The sequence below is a fragment of the Schistocerca gregaria genome, chromosome 3 (assembly GCF_023897955.1).
Source record: "Schistocerca gregaria isolate iqSchGreg1 chromosome 3, iqSchGreg1.2, whole genome shotgun sequence".
Lineage (NCBI taxonomy): Eukaryota > Metazoa > Arthropoda > Insecta > Orthoptera > Acrididae > Schistocerca > Schistocerca gregaria.
Genome location: NC_064922.1, coordinates 122,114,216 through 122,137,490, shown reverse-complemented (window position 1 = coordinate 122,137,490; position 23,275 = coordinate 122,114,216). Strand labels below are relative to the sequence as shown.

At 39.2% G+C, this 23,275-nt stretch overlaps 1 long non-coding RNA gene and 1 pseudogene across 2 annotated transcripts in view; both read left to right on the top strand.

Moving 5' to 3' along the window:
* The window catches only part of LOC126353860 (uncharacterized), a 184,271-nt gene that overhangs the window by 42,761 nt on the left and 118,235 nt on the right, over nt 1-23,275 (top strand). The gene's annotated exons all lie outside the window — the stretch shown is intronic.
* On the top strand, nt 5,758-5,875 carry LOC126356536 (5S ribosomal RNA; annotated as a pseudogene).

Genomic DNA, 23,275 nt, shown 5'->3' with positions numbered 1-23,275 from the left:
GGGAACAAGCTTTAAGTACCTTGCTGGAAATGCCATCAATTCCGTAAGAGCTTTTACTTTTCAGTGAGTTTATTATTTTACTGATTTCAGAGGGAGAGGTTGGTGGAATTACAGTTGTTTCAAACTGCACAAGTATGGCCTCTTCTATTAGTAGCCTTGCCTCTTCTAGTGAAGATCATTTAAAATCATTTAAAAATGATTATTGAAAATATTTTCAATTTCTGATTGTTTTTTAGTACACTTGTCATTCAGTTTTATGGCACTAAAGTCTTCCTGTGTTCTTGGTTGCCCTGTTTCTCTTTCAATAATATTCCAAATTGCTGTAATTTTATTATCAGAGTTACTGATCTCAGACATGATACAGATGCTTCTGGACTTTTTAATAACTTTTCTTAGTACCGCACAATAGTTTTTATAATATTGAACAATTTCGGGGTCAGTACTCCCTCTTGCTGTTAGATACAGTTCTCTTTTACAGTTGCAAGATATTCTTATTCCTTTAGTTAGCCAAGGTTTTTGTGTGTTTTCATGGAATTATGTTTAACTATTTTCTTGGGAAAACAATTTTCAAAAACCCTTAAAAATGTATCGTGAAATAAGTTCTATTTCAAGTTTGCATCGGGTTCCTTATACACTTCATCCCAGTCTAGCTGCTGTAGGCTTTCCCTAAAATTTGCAATATTTATATTGTCAATTGAACGCATTGCTTTGAAAGTTTGATTTGATATACTGCATGGAGCTATGTCATGTACTGTAACTAGCTGTGCACCATGATCGGAAAGACCATTCTCAACAGGATAAGCATTTATGTACTTAAACTTTTCTTGGTCTATAAAAAAGTTATCCCTCAATGTACTGCTGTTCTTTGTTATCCGAGTAGGAAAATCAATGACGGAGCTCAAATTGAAAGAACTGAGTAATACTACAAGGTAATTCTTCCTATTGCACTCTTTCACAGAATCAACATTGAAATCCCCACAAATGATCATTTGCTTCCCCCTGTCTGACAGATAGCACAACAAAGCATCCAAGTAGTGAAATACACCTCCACTGAGGAGGGATCTGATGCTAGCTCAATTGTGATGGGCATAGTGTTGGCAGGTTTGTTGTGTGTTTGAGCATTATACCTCAGCTGTTCTACAGAATATAATGTGTCCATGTGATTTATTTTATTTTATTCAGTGGTTTTTATATCAAAATACCACAATTTATCTACAGCACTGATTTATTTCTTGTGCATGTCGTGCATTTCAGCAGTTTTATGTAATGTGCTCATGTGCTTTCACTTTTTCAGTTCTGTCTTTATTTTAAAAAAATTCTTGTTCATTGATTTACTTGTTATGCATGTTGTACTCACAATGTAGATGGTGTATTTATGATTACCCTTCCAGTCATGTACTGAGTGAGGTGGCTACTTCAATCTCAATGTAATGAACTAGCACTTTGGAGGACTAGGGTTTATTCTCTGTCCAGCTGTCATAACTTCAGTTTTCCATGGTTTCCCCAAGTTAACATGAATGCTGGAATGATTCCTTTCATTAGGCCATGGCTGGCTTCCTGTCCTGTCCTCACCTTGCTATATACTACTTTGTTAATTGTTTCACATGCATGGACTATATGTGATGTCCAAAGCCCGAAGTGCAGCCAGTTCCTGAATTGGCTGGCCATTTTGCACTTTGGCTGAGAGGTGTGGCCAGTGTTGTTACTTGAAAGTAAGTGTGTATGCTGCTTTGGCTGATCACTTTGTGCACTGACTGGAAATCTCTGATTAAATCTTGATGTAATGATGCAACAATCTGCAGTACACATCACTTCTTTTGCATTCAGTGTTTCATGTACCATGCACATAATAGCTGCTGCTTTTCAGAGAAGGTCTCATCTGAGACTGTCACTTGTTCTTTCCTGACAAATTCGCTTCTTTGTGAGTGCTGTAGCTATTCCTGGTATTTGTGCTTTCTTTGTGAGTTCGTATTTAGACAAACAAGTTTCACTGTGAGTACAGTGGTGTTTCTCATAATTATACACATCAAAAAAAGTTTCCTGAACCTGTACAGAAAATTGGAATAGAAATCAACTTCAACATCATTTCCATCCGTTTTAGTGCTCATGAAAACCACACATTGCATGTTGTACCACCATACAGTGTGACCTTCAGAGGTGGTGGTCCAGATTGATGTACAAATTGGCACCTCTGATACCCAGTAGCACATCCTCTTGCATTGATACATGCCTTTATTGGTCATGGCACACTGTCTGCAGGTTCATCAAGGCACTGTTGGTCCAGATTGTCCCACTCCCATATAGCAGTTCGGTGTAGATCCCTCAGAGTGACTGTTGGGTCATGTCATTCATTACAGCCCTTTTCAACCTATCTCAGGTATGTTAGATAGGGTTCATGTCTGAAGAACAAGCTGGCCACTCTAATCGAGCAGTGTTGTTATCCTGAAGGAAGTCATTCACAAGATGTGCACCAAGGGGTGTGCTAATTGTTGTCCTTGAAGATGAACGCTTCTCCAATATGCTGTCGATATGGTTGCACTGTCGGTCAGAGAATGGCATTCACGTTTCATACAGCCATTATGGTGCTTTCTGTGGCCACCAATGGCTTACGTCGGCCCCAGATAATGCCACCCCAAAACAGGAGGGAACCTCCACCTTGCTGCACTCACTGGACTGTGTGTCTAAAGTGTTCAGCCTAACCGGGTTGCCTCCAAACACGACGACTTTCTGGTTGAAGGCATATGAGACACTCGTCGGTGAAGAGAATGTGATGCCAATCCTGAGCAGTCCATTTGTCATGTTATTGGGCCCATCTGTACTGCGCTGCATGGTGTCATGGTTGTAAGGATGGACCTCGCCATGGATGTCGGGAGTCACTCCTTGACACCTGGGCACTTCCCTTGTAACAGCCCTTCCTGGCAGAAAGTAACAATGTGGACGTGATCGAACCTGACTGACTGTCTAGGCATAGTTCTTGGCGAAACAACTGGAACTGATCAGCTGTCAGACCCTCTCTGTCTAATAGGTGCTGCTCATCCATGGTTCTTCAAATCTTTGTGGAGGTTTAGTGACATCTCTGGACAGTCAAAGGGACTGTGTCTGTGATAAAATATCAACAGTCAATGTCTATCTTCAGGAGTTCTGGGAACCAGGGTGATGCAAAACTTTTTCTGATTAGTGTATCTTGTACATTACTATACTATACAGTTGGGCCCCAATCCTCTGATCTGAACTGACTACAGCTTTGTCGCTTGAGCAGAAAGGACAGCTGATGTTGAAAGTGACATATATGACCTTTAAGACTGACAAAATACAACAATGGTAGTTTCAGGCAATGGAAACTCCATGTAGGAATATCAACAACATGGGAAATGACAAATTGCTACTTACCATAAAGAAGACACATCAGGTTTCAAAGAGGCACAATTTTAAAAGGCACTTATATAAAGGTTTCAGCCACAGTCTTGTCAGTAAAAAAGACACACTCACCATCCACACATGCACACACACAAGCCAAGCACACCTCACACATGCAAGAATGTTAATTCCAACATCTCAGGTGGGAATGCCAGTAGCATTCCGGAATGCCAATAGCATTCTGGCCCAAGATGCTGGAACTGGTAGTCGTGTGTGTGAGGTGTACTTGCTTTTGTTTTTGAATTGTGTGTGGCTCTATTTTACTAACAAAGGCTGTGGCCGAAAGCTTTGTGCAAGTGCCTCTTAATTGAAGGGCTTATTTCAATAGTGGTACAAGTCAATTTTTGTTCATTATGAGATATAGAGTCCTAAAGTTAAATGAGTGCTGAAAACTCTGCAATTGAGATACCAGAAATATTCAAGCATATGGTTTCTTGCTAGAGATGAACCTTTCTTTCTGTTTGCTTGTATCCATAATTTCAGAAGCATCATAGGCAGAAAATTGTAGGTAATGGACTTGTACCATTATTGAAATAAGCCCTTCAATTGTGCCTGTCTGCAACCTGATGTGTCTTGTTCATGGTAAATAGCAATCTGTCTTTTCCTAATTGGTAATAACAATAGCTTCTCTTCTTTCCACCAAAATATTTCAGTTGAATGGAAGGTCTTGTTGGTGAAAGTTGGATGACCAGGACTCTGCTGTGATTTTATTTATTGTATTAATACACTTACTGATATTTCCCTTTAAAAGTGATAAATCAGCAACTGAACATAATTATTGGGCCTGTGGACATGTCCCATGTAATAGTACATTGATTTCAATTATATTATGCTTTCATAGGCTGTCTACTTCACATGGTTGTTAGCAGCAGGATGAAGTTGGCATACATGCAAATACAGAACTAAAATTTGATATGAAAAACAGATTCTTGGACACTCCAAGAAAAAGAAAATAATAGCAGAATCCTCATCAGAGGTAGCTACTGCCCTCTTAGAGAGAACATTTAACAATCCTCTTCCCTCTTTGACTGATTTCATCTTTGGTTGTAGCATGTACATTATCTCCATAGGGTTTGTACTAAATAATCCATGGATGAATAAAAAAAATGGAATCAGCATCTGTACACCATTATGATTGCTCTTCATTTCTGGGATACCATCATATGCCTGAGCATTGAGTATTTCTTGAACACTGAAATACTTCAGATTTCTTTTTAGAACCTCTCTGAGCTGTACTATCATAACATCTTCAAAGGAAAGGCTTCTTTCAACAGGTTTGGTTCAAATGGCTCTGAGCACTATGGGACTTAACAGCGGAGGACATCAGTCCCCTAGAACTTAGAACTACTTTAACCTAACTGCCGTAAGAACATCTCACGTATCCATGCCCAAAGCAGGATTCCAACGTGCGACCGTAGCAGTCTAGAACCGCTCGGCCTCCCTGGCTGGCTCTTTCAACAAGTTTCTCCTCCATAATACACTGCAGTATAATGACAAATGTGTTTTTGACGTAATGTCTGTTTTTTGTTTGCCTGCACAGTAACAAAATGACAGCATTAATGTCTTTAGTTGATTCTTCAGTGTAAGCTTCGTACATATGGTCTATAAGTTCATTTTCTATATTGTCAAAGACTGGAAAGTCTAGAATGGAACAACAAAAGTATTATGAAAAGAGTACTACTCAGCACACAGAGGAGACATGAAAAGGCACAACAAAAAGACTGCTATAACATTTCAGCTTTCAGCCTAAAGGCCTTTTTCTGAAGTATAAAACTTACATATATTCACACTAGCACTGTCAGGCCATATTGGCAGAGACAGTGGTTATGTGTGTGTCAGAAACAGAGATTACTGCATAAAAGGTGCAACACAAAGCATAGGGCTATAGATAGAGAGATGCCGTGATGCCTTCAATGACTACTGTATCAGAATGTTGTCAAGTGATCTTTCACAGAATCCAAAGAACATCTAGTCATATGTGAAGGATGTTAGTGGCCAAAGTCAGTGTCCAGTCCCTAGCAAATGAGACAGGAACTGAAATTGAGGGTAGTAAAGTAAATGCTGAAATGCTTAACTCCGTTCTGAAGTGTTTGTTTACAAAGGAAAAACTAGGATGATTGCTTCAGTTTAATCTTTGTACCATTGTTATTCTCTGCCATTTAGCATCATGCAGGAATGGTATGTTGTCAGCAATAAGTTGCCAACTATCCCATACTTCCAAGGAAATAATGTATTTTAGAGCTTTTTAAATCACAGGTCCCACATTATTTCAGATTTATCCAATAAAATAATTTGTTTTGCCTGACCCCGTGGCTTTCCCTATGACCTCTTGTCCTGTATGGCAATGGCCTTGCCGCAGTGGATATACCGGTTCCCATCAGATCACCGAAGTTAAGCGCTGTCGGGCATGGCCGGCACTTGGATGGGTGACCATCTGGGCCGCCACGCGCTGTTGCCATTTTTCGGGGTGCACTCAGCCTCGTGATGCCAATTGAGGAGCTACTCAACTGAATAGTAGTGGCTCCAGTCAAAGAAAACCATCATAACGACCAGGAGAGCAGTGTGCTGACCACACGCTCCTCCTATCCGCATACTTAGCTGAGGTAGACACGACAGTCAGATGGTCCTGGTGGGCCACATGTGGCCTGATGATGGAGTGCTTTTCTTGTCCTGTGGTGAACTATTAAACCAGCAACAGCGCTTACCGTATGGCAGCCCAGTAACTGAAGGAAAGACCACATTGTGCTAAGCTAGAGGACCGGAGCATTGTTCTAATCAGATCTAGTTTGTGATTTCTTGTTTTAATATGAGTAGTTATGATGATAGGGTGAAATCACTCCAAGAAAGAAAAGCAATACATGGATTTACCATTCGTGTAGAAGAGAAGCATTTTCCTGGATTTGCCCTGTGAAAGCTAATTGCTTCATAGTCTTCCATTCTGTATGCAAACAGGAATTTAGTGTGGCACATGGCAGCAATAATGGCTATTCTCGGCATGCAAAAACGAAAAGTAAGCCGAAGTTGATTTTGTGGTACTTTTATTTTTTGTTGTTTGGTGAAATTTCAAATTATATAAATATGATTTAATTTAGTACCAAATACTTTTAATGTTATTAGATCATACAACCAAGGAGAACAACGTGAAGGAGACTTGCAAGGTTCCCAACTCTTCTTTTTCTGCTAGAGGTAGCTCAACCACAAGTGGATTAAGCAAAGCTGATGTAGCAGAACTGACATTTGTATCTCAAGCAGTGAAACACAATATCACCTACAATATCTTGGATGCAATGTTAAAGTTGTGAAGGATGTATTCAGTGATTCTACTGTTACGAAAAATGCATTGTGAGTGTACAAAAGTTGAAAAATTAGTGAAGGATGTTTTAGCTCCAAAAAAAGTCACAGATTTTGTTACAGTTTTATGTGATCCCAATAAATTGAGTAAATTTCTTCTACAGCAAGTGATCTTACAAACCATAAAAATTTAAAAATGTTTTGAATTGTTTTGAAACATTTTGTAGATTGAAATAATTCAATCTTGAAATCAGACTTCAAAATAAAATATAGGATTTTGTAGAAGAGAGCAGTGAAACATCAATGTCTCCACAATTTGTTAAAGCGTTCCCAGGACTCCCACAAGCCTGCTATAAGCAATTGTTATGTTTTTTTGTGCCAATAATGCCAATGTTAATTTTGGAAAACATAATTCAATATTAAATCAGTTAAATGATAACAAACAATTGTTCAAGGCAAATTGTTCAAATAATATTTTTGATAGTGTAATGAAACATATCTCGCCTCTTGATCTCAGAAATTTGGTCCTAAAATTGTATGGTCACTTCTCCATTCCTGCAGTGAAGTTCTGAAATCCTCTTTTGAATAATATGGCTTTCTTTAACATGAGCAGTTGGCAGAATCATTACAAACTTGAATCCATTAAAAGTTACATGCAATGTTGTGATGATTGTCCCAAAACTCTAAAGCCACTTTAAATGATTCTGACAACACCGAATAAGAGTTAACTTTGGATGTTTTCCAATGTTGGTGCAGTTGTTTTAGATTGTTCTAAGCTTTTAGAATACCCGAATGTTAGTATAATGGTAACTTTTGAGGCAGCAAAGACTCTGATTAGTAAAATTGTGCAAAGAATGAGTGATAGATATTTTGGTGGTGACACAAATAACATTTTTCATAAGTTAGCTTGTTCCAGAACGAGAAAATGCACCAAAGATAATCTTTTGGAATTTTCTGTGTTACTGAATACATACTTGGTTAAGAATCTCATTTGATGATCAACTTCCAATGCCACTTACGTCTGGGATGCAGTTTTGCCTAAGTTCCAACCTAAAATATAAGCATCTCCAAAAAATAATATTGATTCATTTCAGATAAATGATGTAGATGGAGACTGTTTTATGATGAATGTTGTATTGCAAAGGAGATTCTGAAGCAACGTGTATCCATGGATGGTAATGCAAACAGAACACGTGTTAATGTTTTCTGTACCTTTAACACTAAACAAGTACAGGTTTCAAATTCATTGAAAGTATTTGGGTTTGTGTTAAGCATTCCTTGTTCAAATTCTGAGGCAGGAAGAATTTTTTCCATAATGAACTATAAATGGAGAGAGAGATCTGCAACAAATGTACAACTGAGCTTATAAAAATAGAGCTACAAGTAGCAGTGAATTTTAATTTTAATTGTACAGAATTCCTCACATATGCAACATTTAATGAATCTTTGCAAAAATAAGCAAGTTTGTAAATAAATACAAGAAATAATGCAAAATAAAACAATCACATTTTAAATATATTCTTAGTGTTTCTTGTAAAAAACACTATCAGAAATGATTATTTTGTTGTCTACCTCCTCAGTCCATTATTGTCTCCGTAAAAAGTTGCCAACCATAATCTCTCTCTCTCTCTCTCTCTCTCTCTCTCTCTCTCTCTCTGTCTCTCTCTCTCTCTCTCTCTCTCCTCTCTCTCTCTCTCTCTCTCTCTGTCTCTCTCTCTCTCTCTCTCTCTCTCTGTCTCTCTCTCTCTCTCTCTCTCTCTCTCTCTCTCTCTCTCTCTCTGTCTCTCTCTCTGTCTCTGTCTCTCTCTCTCTCTCTCTCTCACACACACACACACACACACACACACACACACACACACACACACACACAGTATAGCCTAACTTATTGTATGTCATTTTAGGTTTTCCTCAGGTAGGAAAATCTTCAATAGTTTTTGCCTATTGAGCCAGGTGGCATTGTCTAAATAGCTGGCCACATGAGTGGACTTCCATGACAGGCCAAAATCACAGGCCATTTCTGTGGGTATATCTAACAGATCTGGCCTGCTGATCTGAAGCCCGTAGTTTGTCTCTAAACTGCGGGCCCTGCCTGATGGATATAGTCTCACTGACCTGCCTACAGGTCGCGTCTGTCTGTATGTGGCGTAATGCAGGAGATTTTCATTGTTTTTTCCATGGCCCCCAGGACTGTGGTGCTCATCCGCAGGCCAGAGGCCACTGGCGATGGATTTCAGGAATTGCAAGTGTCTCACCGCAAGTACATTGTACAGTGCGGCATTTTATAGACTTTTTAATTATTCTAGTACATTTTGGCACTTCAAAATTAGTTTATGTATTAGAAAGAGTGGACAATAAGAAGAAGAAAATTGTGGCAGTCACTGGCAATTTGTACACTATGCACTCATGCATTTCTTGAAAGAAATAATAGACGTAACACAGTGGGTAATAACTGGCAATAATCGACATGGTATAACCAACATTTTATTATTGGTCACCTATAGTGCTGGTTTACATAACTCTTCCCCACCTTATACATTTCTGTCAAGAGGCCTACTTTTTTTCTGACGTTATTTCTGAAAGCAGTGAAAAGTATTTTAAATCTGTCTTGCAACTCCAACAAAATGCATATTTTTGTCATCAAATGTGTTTTGCTTTCTTGAAATAAAATAACATCATTGGTCTTAATAACCTGCTTCCTCCATCCAAAAACAGTTCATTACAAAAGATGTTGATGTTAGAACCTAAGATTTTTGCTTACGCATTTAGAAATACAGAAGTCCTTACATTTTTTTGTCAACTTATGTTTTTACTTACCCCTGAGATCTCAAAATTTGTCAGAGAAAAACGTTAAAACTTGTCTGGAAATCAGGGGGAGATCAGGGAATTTCACTTGGGGAAACTTGTGGCGACCCTGATAAACATTGCCATTGTTCAGTTTCAGCCTGTTGAAGATAGGTTCTGCCAGTCAATTTCTTGACTGTTTTGGGATGTTTGCCACATTCATCCCTGCAAATTTTGGCACTAGGATACACTTTATGCAGAAAAAATATCTTTTCAAATATCTTATTTCAACTTTTTTCATGCCACATAACATTTTAAAATAGAAGGCTTGAATATAATGCTATGAATCTGTGAATGTGATCAGATGTGAAATTCCATAAACCAAGAAAGTGTTATGGGCTGGATGGATTCAAATTTGAATAAAAAAGTTAAAAGTTTATTTTCTGTTTATCTACTTTGGAATGTTAGTCATTTGAATGTTTTTCTGGTCATTTTTATTAACACCTCACTAGATTCAATCAAGTGATCTAATTTTTTCTGACTTTTATCAGTGTCAGTTGTCTTGCCTTTTACATTAAGATATATAAAGAAATTACGGAAAACAAAATTTGGTGGTTAGACTCTGATTTGAAGTGCTGAACTCCTGAATAAGTGTCCAGTGTGTCACTACCACAGCACTACACTTGTTAAACTCATTGAATATATTAGATTTAATCATGTGAGAACTTAGTTTCAAATTGTTAGATCAAAATGTTAGTGCTCATATTCGCACTCTGATATAAAAATATTTACATTACATATACTAATAAAATTAACTTTTATTTTAGACGTCTACCTGCAAAACAATACTGAATGATTATCACATGTTTGTGATGTATTAAGTACAGGATATTTTCTTTCAAATTTAGTTCTTGAAGCATGATACATTCTCTAAATAATCAACTCTTATACTGTATATTAAAACTGTTGCCCCCTCTTGGAAAAAAATTCTGAAGCTGCCTATCCAAAAGAAGCCATTTCTGTAAGTTGTGGTAGCTGAAACTGTAACACAATAACTTGTGCTATATTTATTACTCTGTAACATGGTTAAAAAATAGATTGCTATTTACCTTATGGAAGACACAGTAATTTTCAAACAGGCACAAGTGAAAGACACTTACACAAAGCTCTTGGTCACAGCCTTCATCATCAAAAGAGAAACAAAGAAATACACATCATTCATACACACAAGCAACACCACCTCACACTCATATGACTGCAATCTCCGGCAGCTCAGGCCAGAATGCCAGAGTTGGCAGTCATGTGTGTGAGATGTTGTTGCTAGTGTGCATGAATCGTGTGTTCCCCTGTTTCTCTTTTGCTCATGCAAGTCTTCTGTTTATTGTAAGTCCGTAATTGCCTAGTGACAGGTGACAGGATTGGAGAACCCAGCTGAAGATATATCTGAGAATTGAGGATAGTGGCAGCAGAACCAGTATCCACCTGCATGGGAACATCACGAACAAGTATTTGGACAGTGAGAAATAACTTCCCTGAAAGGGAAGAAGTACAGTTGACAGACAACACAGAAGCAGAATCAGCATCATGTGCATCAACATCAGGTATGCGGTCAGATTTGGAAACTGATGACACATGACCCTTCTTTTTGCATTTGTGACACACGGCCAAACTCTTGTGAATGTTTTGTAAAACACCGCAGTCATGAAGGAAGTTGCTGTGGGGTTTGCTGCAGTTTCTTAGAGGTTTTTTTATGGTTAGGCTGAGGCTGTGATTCGGAGCCTACTGCAGCCACGTTGGCCGGTGGGGACACGCCGTACGCTTCGTCAACAGTGCACAGAGGTTGTGCATCCCCAACGTCACTCCATGCCTCTATTTGCCCTCCAGTGGTGTGAGAAATTTCAAAAGACTGAGTGACGAATAGGACTTCATATAGAGTTGGATTTGCCAACTGAAGGGCACGTTGCCTAACTTCTTTGTCGGGCGGTGACCGGATAATAGCATCCTGTACCATGGAATCGGCGTAGGATTCTTTGTGAATGTCAGTAACAAATTGACACTTTCGACTGAGGCTGTGAAGTTCAGCAGCCCAAGCGCGATAGGATTGATTCAGTTGTTTTTGACAATGATAAAAGGCAACACAACAGGCTACCATATGCGTATGCTTTTTAAAATATATGGACACAAGTGAGCACATTTCCACAAAGGACAAAGATGCAAGATCTGTCAAAGGAGCCAATTGCGACAACAATTGATACATTTGAGGTGAAATCCATGAAAGGAACTGAGACTTAAATGTTTGGTCGTCCGCGACATGAAATGCTAAGAAGTGCTGTCGAAGACATTTTTCGTAATCAGACCAGTCTTCCGCCATCGCGTCGTAAGGAGGAAAAGGAGGGAGAGACAATGACAAGAGATGCCCCACATTGGATGCCACGACGAAATCATGAATGGCATTTGTGAGAAGCATTTGCTGTTCTATGAGACCTTGCAATAGTTGCTCTAAAGTAGCCATGGAAACCTGTGGGTCAACAATGAAACAGAAAATTTCACTACCTCGTTGCCTATTTTCATAACTTCAAGTTGAACAAATATATTTCAAGGACGACACAATACATGTAAGTCACAGATGAAGTAAACAAAGTAAGACATGTGTACACCTTAACAGTCAAATCAGAACTGAGTCCGAGTCTAGCAGCCGCTGGCTGGCTGGCTGCTTAGGTGGCGCTGCTGCTGCCTGGCTGGCAGACAGCGCCGCATGTAGAGGATGCGCTGCTGCACTTTGAAAGATCGGCGAGTCACAACACATACCTTTATAACAGCAGAGGAGAATGCCTTGCCCAGTCACAAGCCAATATATTACCATCTCACACTGCTATTCTGTACTAAACCAAGCAGAAATTTGAAAATTAAACCACTGCTTGTTTACCATTCAGAAATTTCATGAGCCTTCAAGAAGATTAAAGTACAAAAGGTAAGGTTAAATGTGGTTTGGAAATCCAACAACAAGCTTTGGGTGATACATCATATTTTTGTGATTGGATCAATTAAGTGTATTTTTAACTTTAAGAAGCTCTGCACTCTCTGAGCATTGCTTTGAGTTGACAGAAGCTACCAATCTTACTGTCAGAGAGTTTTGAAAATATCACTTCAACATCATTGCCTGCATCAAAATGATCAAAAAGACACGAGAACGGGTTACCAAGAAAACTCTCACTTCTGCTTGGAAGAAGCTTTGACCGGAGTTTGTTGTCGAATGTGACTATGCGGCATTTGAGTCAGTACCTGAGGAGCCTGTAGTCAATGAGATTGTGTCTTTGGTCAAGAGTGTAGAATTAGAAGTGGGTAATAACATTATGATGGGCTTGTGGAAGATCACAACCAAGAATTGACCACAGAAGAGCTTATGGAGTAGCAGTGTGTTTCACAACAGGGAGTTGTGGAGAGTAGTTCTCCAGAGGAGGAGGATGAGGAGGAGGCAGAAACAGCAAAGTAGCAATCTTCTGGTGCAATAAGAGAAATGTTGGAAGCATGGGAATCGGTTGCATCATACACTGAAATTCATTACCACAATAAAGCAGTGGATATGTGCAGTGCAAATTTATTTGATGATAATGCTGTGTCGCATTTTCGGCAAGTGCTCAAGCATCGGCAGAAATAGATGACTACAGATAGCTTCCTAGTAAAAAAAAATGAGTTGTGTATAATGAACAATAAAGTACATAATACTGTAGATATAATTTTCTATGGATAAATGGTGTGAATAAGATAAAACTTCTAGTACTTCTTCTGCATGGAATGCATTATCGTATTTTACGATAATTTATTTGGGATACATTGTTTTGATTAACAGTGTTTCACATTATGTGTAATTTTATGGAACAATTATGCTCACTAAACAAAGTTCTGCTGTACATCTGTAATTGCTTCTACTGTGCCACTGAGTATATCAATTTTGACAAAAGTTGTCACAGCATACAGTCACAGTGCAAGGTCTAAAAATAGTTGTGTGTGGCATGGTACCATCATGCAGTTCCCCAACAATGCAAGCAGTCTTGTTTCATATGAGTTGAGGTAGTATTTCTGGAAGGTCACATATTTGTAAACATCATTAGCTTAGTGGAAAGTTTGATGGGTGTGAGATATTCAAAATCTTGCAGTAGCTGGAATTTACTTGTGCTCTTTCTGCAACCTGTCCGGAGTATTGCACACAGCCAATATGATTGTAAATTTGTGTCAGTTATATTCACATAAAATGTGCTGTTGAAGGTCCCTTTGGATACTAAACTTAATGTTTTTGTAAGTGGTATCACGTCTATTGCAGTTTTTTCCTAATTAGTGAGTTTTATTTGTTTCCAACTTATGATTAAATTTGGTAATATGTGTTTTAATATAACACAATCTAAACCTTGCATCTTTGAGTCTGTGTGTGTGTGTGTGTGTGTGTGTGTGTGTGTGTGTGTGTGTGTGTGTGTGTGTGTGTGTGTGTCACGTATATCTGCAAGTGAGTAATACTTATTACAGTAGAGACATTTACATAAGTAGCTTAGCTATGTATTAACTCTCCCAGTATGACACATAATTATGTGTTAGGCATGAAAATGAAGGAACTGTCCTCCATAACATATAGCTAGTTCCCAACTGTGGCTAAGAAAATGGTTCTCCATCCAGTTGCAAGATACGCTGCTCAACAAATGTGTTCAACTTCACAACCAGCACCATCTGAAGAATCTCTGCAGACATTTTCTGAATTCCACAATTCGGCTGCTATTCCAACATACCATATCTCTTATTTCAGTAACCTACTTGGCCTCAGTGTCTGCTAGATCTTCTGGTCTGCCTTTCTGAATAAAGCACTTGTTGACCTGTGAATTTCTTTTGTGTCTCATAATTTATATAATCTAAGTCACAACTGTTCCTAATTGTAATGCAATTTTAATTTCATAAGAATACTATCGCTTTTTGACAAAACAACAAGCACAATCAATATGCCCTTGTATACTGCTAGATCCATACTAGTAGACAAATTAAGATCTATGTGTGGAGTGAAAAAGTCAACTAACATATGGAACATTACAGAGAAAGAGAGAGCACTCTGCTCTGGGTTAAACAGAAAAACGTTAGACTTTTTCGGGTGGTGTCACTAGATAGTGGCTGCACGCACCACCCTGAATGCGCAGCTGTCTGAAGATGCCTCCTCCTGTTGGCCGAGGTTAGACACAGTATGCCTTCACAAACCAATTAAACATTATGTGACAGGCCGGTACCTCACATCTTTCTGGATGTCAAGGTCCTGTTATGACTGATGCATGTGGAATGGCACTCAGTGCTCAGAAAGGTGACATCCACATCTCCCGTGGGTGCCCCTTGTGTTGCTAAGAGTTTTCTGTTGGCCTGCACTGGAGCATAGTGACAAAACTGACCCATACAGTGATGGCATCACTGCAGGTAGACATCAACAGATGGAGCACAGGCCACAGCTGGCACTGATGACATTACCAGATTCATTGCAGTGACCTCTAGTGAAAGTGGCACCTGCTGTTCCTGGGGAACCTCTAGCTGCTGTGTATGGCCATTCTAGTCTGGGCCCTGATAAACTGACATAGGGATGGAGAAAATAACAGAGGAGAATGACGAAGGTGTAATATCATACGGAACAGAATCAATAAAGGGCCATTGACAACAGAAGTAAGGAAAGAGAATCAGGAGCGAGAAGAGAGGACCAACTCAAAGGTGTGGGAGGGGGTCCTCTATTTATGAACAGAGTTGATTGCAGTGACAGGTCACCAGGCTGTCTACCTGCTGCAATGTGAAAGCATGCCAACTACACTGGCTGTAGATGACTGCCAGGATCAGATGCTCATGGTGAGAAAATGTGTGATCCCATACCTGAGTCCCAGGTGAGTATCACGCTGTTGGAGGGCCCTTTGGCTGCCTCAGAGTGGGGAACAAGCTTGTGGAACTAAGAGAGCATGTGGGTGTCTTATTATGGGGCATTGCCAATATACTTCTTCATTTGCATCTTAAAAGTGTGGGCAAGGTATTCTTTGCCTCCTTGTTTGAGTGAAGGTGAAACAGAGGTGCACGAACATATTGAATACTGTGGTGTGTTTAATAACCATAGAAAGTCTGAGACATGAATTGAGGTACATTGTCAGTTACCAGGGCTGACCTGGAATTGACCATGAGATTGAATATTTCATCAATGCTTGCTCTTTGCTCAGTGCAGGCTGACAGTGGAGGGTAAATAGACATAGATAAGTATTTGAATTCAGAAACAAGGCTGCTGTTTCCATATCTATCTGGAGGTATAAGAGGATCCATTTAACACACATTGCAGGCCTTCAGTTGAGGAAATCTGGGTGAGAACCCACATCATTGCATCCGCTGTGGTGTAGCAGCAGCTGACTATGTATAGATAACAGGAGGAGGCATCAATGGCCACCAGCCAATAAGCATTCAAGAAGGGGCCATCAAAGTCAACAGGGACTGGCTGTGATGGCTCAGGTCACTGTGAATAAGATTGCCTGGGAGATGCCTGATGACGTGCACTGAGCAAAGAGCAAGCATTGATGAAATATTCAATCTCATGATCAATTCCAGGTCATTAGATGTGGTAGTGAACTAACAGCTTTGTGCATGAACCATACCGATGATATTAATGCAGAAAATAAAGTATGTTGTGTTGGAAAGCTACCAGAATGGTTTACCATAGAACACCATTTTCTATGTACAATAAGAGAACATCACTGACGAATATGGGTCTGAGTCTCAGTAAAAAGGTATTGCTGACAGAAGCTGACACATGCTGTAGTTTGCTTGGGCCACCCTTGCTGAACATATCATCACACTTGATGAAGAACAAGGTCAGAGGCAACAACGTGAGTGGTGCAAGAACTGGCAATAATAAATCTGTCCACTGTCTAAGGCACTTCCTCATCAAGATAAAAATAAACCCATTGGCAAAAGCAAAAGATTAGCTGTATTTGAATGCTGAGCTGTAAAACAGAAATGAATCTCATACTTACTAAGGAATAGGGTCAGCCATCACAGTCTATGGGCTGTCTTGTCTCTCAAGTGTGCCATGGGACTAAAGAAACACTAATGGCTTAGGATTAGTCATCAAATGAAACTTAACCCCACATAGAAATACATGAATCTTCTTGATAGCATAATAATAGTGAGAGCCTCCTTCTCTATTCTTCAGCACATCATCAAGCATCTTTGACACAAAAGCAGTGGGCTGCTCTGAATGACCAGGATGATGTTGAAACACTATGGCTCTCAAGGCATACTGTGATGCATCTGTTGCAACTAAAAGCTGAAGTTCTGGCTGATAGGTGGCCAAGCATAGGGCAGAATGCAAACAATATTTCAAAGTCTTAAATTCTTAGTCACAAGGAGTTGACCACTCAGACGCTTCACCTTACTTAAGCAGCTGATTGAGTGGATAGGAGCCTATGTAGCCTGTATATGAAACTTATAACACTACATGAATTTGTCTAAGAATTGTTGGAGCTCCAAATTCGTAGGGTGCAGAAGGGCCACAATAGCTGCTATGTGGCTGTCAATCGACTGAACCTTCTAATGTGAAATAGCACGTCCAAAGTTTCTATAGATAATTACAAGAAATGAGATTGTTCAAATTGCACTTAGGACCAGGGTCAAGGAAGATCTGAAACAAAAGACGAAGAATGTGGAGTCAGTCCTCAGTAATGGGACTGGTAATGACAATATCATCAAGGTAATTGACACAACAAGGCTGTTCTAAGCAAAGTTAATAAAATGGCAGCCACACTTGCAGCACCATAAAACAATCAGATGTACCTCTAGAGGCAATATTGCATATTAACAGCAAGAAGCTGGTGTGATTTTTTGTCAAGCGGCAGCTGTAAATATGCTTCTAACAAATCAAGTTTTGGAAGATTTGTCCACCCACCAGTTTCATCATAAGTTCATCTGCTCAAGGAATGGGTTGTGTGTATCTGTGAATGAACAGTCACAACAAAGACAGAGTTTGCTCATCAACTTCTTCATAATGAGCAATGGTGTACCCATTGATTGGGCAAAATGGGTGCCACGATGTCTGCGGCTGTCAATCTGTCTAATTCTTCCTTAACTTGAGCACAAAGTTTAGCAGAACAGGCCTGGCATGGAAAAAAGAGGTCAAGCTGTAGATTTGAGAATGGTGTATGCTACATAATCAGTGGCCTTATTGAGTCGGGCCTGAGTATTCCTTGCACAAATCATCAAACTCTTGATAACGCAGAAGTTTCAGCCATAAATGAATGGAAATGGAGACTGTAAATCCAAAAACCTGGAACGCGTCTAAATCAAACAAATTTTCCATAAATGCACTGTGCACTACCAGAAATGTAACTGGCTGAACCACTGCCTTGTACATTGTTTCTGCAGAAATATGGCCGATAATATGAATCTGCTGTCTATTCTGACAGAAGGGTGCAACATAGCTGACAGTGGAGGGTAAATAGACATAGATAAGTATTTGAATTCTGAAACAAAGCCGCTGTTCCCATATCTATCTGGAGGTATAAGAGGATCCATTTAACACACATTGATGAATAATTTGTTGGAAACAGTTGCAGCATCTTCACACACCTAACTGACAACATTAATATTCCTGGCTGAGATGTGGAAGAGACAGTGGAAGCAGACTGACCATTGCATGCAGTTGCAGTGTGTCCTTTCTTATGGCATGTATGGCATGATGCCCAAAATTGTGCCATGGCATTGTTTCTGTAGAGCACAGTGACCAAGCCTGCTGCACTGCCATGGCCTACACTTTGTAGTGATTCGAGGGTTTCTGTGTAAATTCTGGAACCTCTCGGCCTTCTACCATATTGATCATATGATATTTTAGATATGAGTGTGAGAAAGTGGAATCCTACCCATTGCGCGTCACATGTTTGTGTGTGCCGGTTGGAAATGAGTCATGAGCAGAATGTAGATGTGGCGGTTGAACTGCACTGACAATTACTTGTCGGTCGATCCATGGAAGTTTAGTGAAAGTGAACAGAAGGACCATGGAGTGTTTATGCTACTCTGTTCTAATTGTGTTTTGACCATTGTTATAGTAATGTGAATAGTAAAAAAAAATATAAAAAAACAAAACTTTTGTCTTACCCTTGCTGAAGGGAAGGTGTGTATTAAGATTCATGTTGAGAATGGACATGGTTACTAAGCCAACCTTCTCTTATATGTAAATTAACTTTGTTTCTGATGTTTTGACATGCAAGAGACTACTATCCAGTATTTATTTATGTGCAGAAGAGGATTTTGTAAAATGTCTGAAGTTCAAATATACATCATTGGTTGAATCAAATGAAACTTTGTACGTCTATTTATTTTTTATAAATAGCAGAAATCTTGAGAAATTCCTGTAACTAGCAACATACTTCAGAGAAGGAGAGTTTGCAGTGTCAGGCTAACCAGCAAAGGAGGTCAGCCGAATATCTCAAGTCATCTCGTTAAAGAAGTGGAAGTTTGCATACATACTTCAACACTTTAAGTCGTGTTAACCGTTAGAATGTGGTGACCTTTGTGAAAGGACAGAAGAAAAAAGGAATTTCAAGATGGAAATGAGAGAGAAAGCTATCATGTGTTACCATAGCAAACGGGCATAATAAGGAGAAAATCTTGACATATTAGACCAAGACGAAATATGCCTAGAACAGTCCAACTAAGAACATTCAGTGGGGGGGGGGGGGGGGGGGGCGGGGGAGTATACAGCTCTGATATGCATCATGGCGATGTAAACACAGAAACCAACATCTGACACTGCTGGCACCAGTTGCTGTTCACCAGTGCTGATCTTCTTCCACATCTGCTCACCTATGCAGCGAGAACTCTATGCCGGGTGAGTGTGAAACAAAACTTAATTACTGTAATAAGAAGAGTGACAGAACACTGTGGAGTGAACCTTTACTATGTATTTAGTATTATTATAGTTATCATTAAATGCTTGAAGGACCTGACTGGTCTGAGTTAGTAAATCTGATTAAAACTTTAAATTCTGAATTGGATGACCAGAGTGAAGCTTCAAATGCTCAAAATGCAACTCTAAGTAAAGAGCTACGTTTAGTTCATTCTAGTTGAAGTGCTCAGAGTGAAGTTCTAAATAACCATAGTCAAACTTTAAGTAGTCAATCAACCAATATAGATTTTTTAAGTGTCAAAGTTGACTCACAGGGCAAAGAATTTAGTAATATATGCAAAGGTATGGAAGCTTTGAAGACTGAATTTGAAACCTTAAACAGTAAAGTAGAGATTTAGAAATTAGACTTAAAGAATGAATTACCTAATTCCTTCAACATTCACATAAATTAACTGTTCACTGACTTAAGTCAGAGACAGAATTATTATTTTCAGGATTTAACAAAAAGGCTAGCATTGAATATTGGAGACAAATGTAATAGTGTAGAATCAGAGATTAATGAAAAGTTAGGATCCTTTGAAAATGTGTGCAATGTTAAATTCAGTGTTGTAAAGCAATGGTTGAGTACTTTGAAAAAGAGTGTCGATAAGCAAGATAACTTAATGCCAATTATCCAGTCACAAATTACAGGTGTTAATACAAGAGTAGATAGTGTGGAAAGGAACTTGAAGGAGAAATTAGCGAACTCAGATATCATAAATATAAATAGTTAGGAGGAAAAGGTGGAAGAACTTATAGATTGGAAAGTTTCCAAGAAAGTAACATCCATCTTCTGTACTTCGTGATACTAAGAAGGATATAGATGACCTGTGGAAAGAATTCAAGCTTCTTCCAGACAAAGTATAAGAAAGAGTATCTTCACCCAATGTTGTGTTAACTAGTGAAGTGGTGGCTCATTTGCAGAGGGGAGATTTTCAAAAGAAGTTTAAAGAGAAATACTGGTCTGCCAGTGCACAAGAAAAGTTAATATCAGATTCATGGGACACAGGTGGAGTCATATATTCTCCAAGGATGTTGACATTCTGTGTTTATGGGAGGAGTGACGAACGTCGGATCCTGAGTTGTTCTCGGTGTTTCTTCCAAAATAGTTTTCCTGCAATGAATTCCTTTAAAATCTTAAGCTATGCTAACATCTATTCCTAAAGTCTGTCCTATAATTTTAGTACTTAGAAAACCGGTTATGACAGTCAAGTAGAAAACTATCCAGTTGAATCACAGAATAAATAGGAAAGTGGTATCGACATGAAAATAAAATGAATGGAATATTGTTGTTGTTGTTGTTGTTGTTGTGGTCTTCAGTCCTGAGACTGGTTTGATGCAGCTCTCCATGCTACCCTATCCTGTGCAAGCTTCTTCATCTCCCAGTACCTACTGCAACCTACACCCTTCTGAATCTGTTTAGTGTATTCATCTCTTGGTCTCCCTCTATGATTTTTACCCTCCACGCTGCCCTCCAATACTAAATTGGTGATCCCTCGATTTCTCAGAACATGTCCTACCAACTGATCCCTTCTTCTAGTCAAGTTGTGCCACAAGCTCCTCTTCTCCCCAATTCTACTCAATACCTCCTCATTAGTTATGTGATCAACCCACCTAATCTTCAGCATTTTTCTGTAGCACCACATTTCGAAAGCTTCTATTATCTTCTTGTCTAAACTATTTATTTCCACGTTTCACTTCCATACATGGCTACACTCCATACAAATACTTTCAGAAACGACTTCCTGACACTTAAATCAATACTCAATGTTAACAAATTTCTCTCCTTAAGAAACACTTTCCTTGCCATTGCCAGTCTACATTTTATATCCTCTCTACTTTGACCGTCATCAGTTATTTTGCTCCTCAAATAGCGAAACGCTTTTACTACTTTAAGTGTCTCATTTCCTAATCTAATTCCCTCAGTATCACCCGACTTGATTCGACTACATTCCATTATCCTCGTTTTACTTTTGTTGATGTTCTTCTTATACTCTCCTTTCAAGACACTGTCCATTCCGTTCAACTGCTCTACCAAGTCCTTTGCTGTCTCTGATAGAATTACAATGTCATCGGCGAACCTCAAAGTTTTTATTTCATCTCCATGGATTTTAATACCTACTCCGAACTTTTCTTTTGTTTCCTTTATTGCTTTCTCAATATACAGATTGAATAACAACAGGGAGAGGCTACAACCCTGTCTCACTCCCTTCCCAACCACTGCTTCCCTTTCATACCCCTCGACTCTTATAACTGCCATCCATCCGTCTGTAAAGAATTTGTGTTAGTATTTTGCAGCTGTGACTTATTAAACTGATAGTTTGGTAATTTTCACATTGTCAACACCTGCTTTCTTTGGGATTGGGATTATTATATTCTTCTTGAAGTCTGAGGGTATTTCGCCTGTCTCATACATCTTGCTCACCAGATGGTACAGTTTTGTCAGGACTGGCTCTCCCAAGGTTGTCAGTAGTTCTAATGGAATGTTGTCTACTCCGGGTGCCTTGTTTTGACTCAGGTCTTTCAGTGCTCTGTCAAACTCTTCACGCAATATCATATCTCTCATTTCATCTTCATCTACATTCTCTTCCATTTACATAATATTGTCCTCTAGTACATCACCCTTCTATAGGCCCTCTATATACTCCTTCCACCTTTCTGCTTTCCCTTCTTTGCTTAGAACTGGGTTTCCATCTGAGCTCTTGATATTCATACAAGTGGCTCTCTTTTCTCCAAAGGTCTCTTTAATTTTCCTGTAGGCATTATCTATCTTACCCCTAGTGAGATAAGCCTCTACAGCCTTACATTTGGCCTCTAGCCATCCCTGCTTAGCCATTTTGCACTTCCTGTCAATATCATTTTTGAGAAGTTTGTATTCCTTTTTGCCTGCTTCATTTAGTGCATTTTTATATTTTCTCCTTTCATCAATTAAATTCAATATTTTTTCTGTTACCCAAGGGCTTCTACTAGCCCTCGTCCTTTTCCCTGTTTGATCCTCTGCTGCCTTCACTACCTGTATTTCATCCCTCAAAGCTACCCATTCTTCTTCTACTGTATTTCTTTCCCCCATTCCTGTCAATTGTTCCCTTATGCTCTCCCTGAAACTCTGTACAACCTCTGGATCTTTCAGTTGTTCCAGGTCCCATCTCCTTAAATTCCCACCTTTTTGCAATTTCTTCAGTTTTAATCTACAGTTCATAATTAATAGATTGTGGTCAGAGTCCACATCTGCCCCTGGAAATGTCCTACAATTTAAAACCTAGTTCCTAAATCTCTGTCTTACCATTATATAATCTATCAGATACCTTCTAATATCTCCAGGTTCTCCCATGTAACAACCTTCTTTCATGATTCTTGAACCAAGTGTTAGCTATGATTAAGTTATGCTCTGTGCAAAACTCTACCGAGGAGGATGCCATCATCATTTAACCATACAGTAAAGCTACATGCCCTCTGGAAGAATTACGGCTGTAGTTTCCCCTTGCTTTCTCCCGTTCACAGTACCAGAACAGCAAGGCCATTTTGGTTAATGTTACAAGGCCAGATCAGTCAATCATCCAGACTGTTGCCCCTGCAACTACTGAGAAGGCTGCTGCTCCTCTTCAGGAACCACACGTTGGTCTGGCCTCTCAACAGATACCCCTCCATTGTGGTTGCACCTATGGTACGGCTATCTGTATCGTTGAGGCACGCAAGCCTCACCACCAACGGCAAGGTCCATGGTTCATGGGGGGGGATTATGTTTATATAAAATACCATACTGAGTGACTAGTTGAACAAATAATATACTGTAATGTATATATTTTCTGTTTTGTATAGAATATTTTATACCTTTTTTGAAATGTGATATAGATG